The 3817-nt window shown below is 47.7% G+C and overlaps 1 pseudogene; it reads right to left on the bottom strand.

The window, feature by feature from the left end:
• Nucleotides 1–1770: 1770 nt before the first annotated feature.
• Nucleotides 1771–2350, bottom strand: LOC126955062 (60S ribosomal protein L17-like; annotated as a pseudogene).
• Nucleotides 2351–3817: the final 1467 nt, after the last annotated feature.

Below are 3817 nucleotides of genomic sequence, written 5' to 3'. Positions count from 1 at the left end.
AGTTTTGCTGAGGCCCACTGGGCTTGTTCCACTCACGCGGCCCAGAAGGCTGCTTTTGGTTTGTGCTACCAGCCTGGGTCCCATGCCTGCCAAGGGCAAGCCAGGTGCAGAGCACCAAGGGGTATGTGAGCAAGCATGGGGTCTGACCATGTCCATAGCTAGGCATGCCAGCTCTGGCAGGGCAGGCAGCTCCAGGCATTGGCACAGGCACTGGCTCTGTGCTGGGCTGTGGCTGGACCAGGCATACCACAAGTAGTTTCCACTGCAGGTGCCGGAGAACATCGTGGTGCTCAGAAGCTTGGAGACACCAGGAACCACAAAACCCCAAAGAGGGTGACACAGCCCTGGCCCAGGGAGCCCCTCAGTCTGGGCTCCCTGAAAGGCTACACCTCTTCTCTTCTTTTCATTGCCTGCAGCGTGGGTGAGTGGGGGTGTGTGTTTCAGCCCTGTTTGTGTTACAGCTCTTTCAGTTCTGCCATTTGGTGGGTCTTGAGTTCTTGTCCCACATCCAGGAAGAATGAGGTACATGGACAACTAGAGGATGAGCAAGGTGAAGGGGTGCTTTATTGAGTGACAGTACAGCTCTCAGGAGACCCAAAGTGGGTAGCTCTTTCCCGAAGGCAGGTTTCCCATTGTTTCTGCAGCCCTCAGGAGAGAGGAGACCCAGACTGGTTAGCTCCTCTTTATAGACAGGTTGTCCAGTTGTCTCTCTGAGGTCGACTGAGTCCTGGGGTTTCAAGGGCTTCAGAAGGGAGGAAGTACATGCTTATTGGTCCATGGGTGGCCATGGGTGGGCCCAGAAAAAACACCATAAGTTTTCACTTGGGTCTGTGGAACTGGCAGCCCAGCCCCCAGACTTCTGGCCATCCCTGCCTTGAAGGTGGGGTTTCACTGGGGACCCACCCTTTTCTGCCCAGGAGCCTGTCTGCCTCCCACTGCTGCTTATGGCACTCAGGCTGTTCATGCCAAGGGGTGCCTGCAGACCTGCACTGAGCCACCTTCAGCCCCCACCTTGGCCTCCCTCCCATGCTCTTCGATGCCCAAAGCCCAGAGGGGACTGAAGTGGCAGAGGGCTGGCGCGTTAGTACTGCCCCAAGCATACATGCACCTAGCTGGATCTGGACAACACCTGGGCTTGGCCACAACTTTGCTCCAAAATTGGAGTGAGTCCCAGGAGCGGGGAGAGGCCAGGCAGTGGGAGCAGGCACTTCTGAGTCTGTGGGGGAAGGGCGGCTTCCCAGGCCCCCAAGAGCACAGGGATGTCCTGGTCCACAGCCGCAGCTGGGCGGCTGCAGTTGTGCCTGGGAGTGCGGGGCTCCCACCCCACCAACTCAGAAGGGGGTGGGGCTCCTGCCTGTTTCCAGCTCCCACTACCTCTGCGGAGTGAACAGCCCCAGCCGCACCTCCCCAGCTGCAACCAGTGTCTTTGCAGCAGCTGCTCCAGATGGGCTGCTGCCATCATCAATAAGTGGAATGAAATTTCATGCAGCCACTGAAAAGAAAGGTTTAAATCTATAAACACTGCCATGAAAATAACAATAAAGAGGTGGTATGTATAATATCCTTTTGTTGTTGTTTGGTTTGTGGTTAAAAAAGAAAATAGAATAATAATGTGATAGTAAATGTATAAAAATAAAAGTGGGGAGGTGGGAGAAGAGGAGAAATACACACCAAACAGTTATAGTGAGGATCTTGAGTGGTGTGGATGAAATTATAGAGAATTTTCCCATTTCTATAGTATTCAAATTATTATTATTATTATTCCTTTTGACTGCATTTATTTTAATGCTGAATTTACTCCTGTGCCATAAGTTTTTGTTTATTCAGTTTCTTCTGGGATATCTTTTTCTTCTGGGCAAACCTCCTCTTCAGGTTTAGGAACAATCTGTTCCTTTTCAGTAAGGATCTTCTCTGTGTGGCAGGGAGAGCTTGTGTATGGGTTAATCCGACCATGAGCTCTGTAGGTCCAGCGGCGCATCTTAGGTGCTTTGTTCACTTGGATATGCTCAATGACTGGAGAATCTACATCTAAAAACATAAGTTCAGCATTACTCTCTGCATTTTTAAGCATGTGCACCAAAAATTCAGCACTCTTTTTGGGCCACCGACCTTGTGTCCAGCCCCACTGCTTGGCCTGGGCACACCTGCCAACTCCACCATTGTAACATCGGGATGGTACGCACTGTTTCTGTAAAGTGCCATCTTTCAGATACTTCATGGCTTTTCATATATGCATACCCTTGATGGCCTAGGTAGTTTCACGAGTGTTCTCAAAGTGAACACGAAGATTGGAACTTCTTGATTTGCATGATTTTTTGGGGTTCTCCAGGTCACATGAATAGCAAACCATTTTCACAGATTACCTCAGGCCACTTAGGGAAAGAGAGCGTGTTCAAATTATTACAAACTGTAAAACTTTGTAATAATAAGAGCCAATATTTTATTGAGGGTTTGCTACCAAACACTATCCTCTGTTCTTTGCATGCATTACTGCCTTTAGTTATCTCAATTGTCCTTTGGAGGACGTTCTGTTATTTTCTGTGAGGAATATAAGGCATAGGTGAAGTTGAGTGTCAGATAGCAAGACAGTAAGTGGTGGAGTTAAATTTCAAACCCAGATCCTGACTCAATAGCCACTATATTATGGGGGTTCTCACACACACACACACACACACACACACACACACACCCACAGAGTGCAGTTAAAATCTTTACAAGGGCAATTACAAACAATAAAAATGCCAACGATATAATATTATCTGAAAAAGTGACCCACGAAATGTGTGTGCACTGTGATTTGTGATTGTTCCATACATAATATGCATCTGCAAAAGGACTATAATCATCCGCATGATGGCAACCTTTTATTTATTTGTCAAATTGCAAAAGTAGGCACCAGCCATGAGCTGAGACTTGAGCTCATTTATACACAGTTCAGATGGCCAGGCTGGATTAACTTTCCTCCTTCCTACACCACCACCCTGGGCTTATGATGCCACAGCATCATTGTCAGTGTCACTGTTAGCCTCCCCAAACAGTAGCACAAATTTTTGAGGGAATCGAGGATCAGAGAGGTGAAGTGTCTTGGACAAGGCGGGACAGTGAGGAAGCAGCCAAGCATGGATTTAACCCAAAGATTTTCCAGGTTTGGCCCAGTTTTTCTACTTCCTACTGTGTTGCTGTTTCATTTAATCTTATTTCTTCCTCCTCTATCTAAGAACAGGAAGCTATTCTCTCATGTTCTTCTCTGAGTTTTTCTCTCTCCCCCTACTCCTCCTCCCTCTGCACCTCTCCTTTCTCTCTCCTAACCTGGCTCCACTACTTCATTGCCCTGCACATGCCCACAATGGCCACTCTGGCTCACAATCCACATAATTTAGTATGCACCTGAACTTCACTCTGCTTACATTCCACTCATGTATTCAAGTCAACCCCTGCATCACATGGGTGTTAGTCAATAGAGTCCAGTAACACTTGGGCCTATTTTCCATCCTAATCAATACTAAAATACATCTATTACACTGTTTCTTGTTATTACCACAGAAAATTCTATTTATCTATGATATAAATTTCCACAGATTTTTAACAATAGCTTTGTTGGAATCCACTCATAAAAAATTAAAGGGAGGTGGCCAGGCACAGGGACTCATCCCTGTAATCCTAGCACTTTGGGAGGCCGAGGTGGGTGGATCACCTGAGGTCAAGAGTTCAAGACCAGCCTGGCCCACATGGTAAAACACTACTCAGGAGGCTGAGGCAGGAGAATTGCTTGAACCCAGGAGGTGGAGCAGTGAGCCAAGATTGCGCCACTGCACTC

This window comes from Macaca thibetana, chromosome 5 (assembly GCF_024542745.1).
Source record: "Macaca thibetana thibetana isolate TM-01 chromosome 5, ASM2454274v1, whole genome shotgun sequence".
Lineage (NCBI taxonomy): Eukaryota > Metazoa > Chordata > Mammalia > Primates > Cercopithecidae > Macaca > Macaca thibetana.
This window is presented reverse-complemented; position numbering and strand designations above follow the sequence as displayed.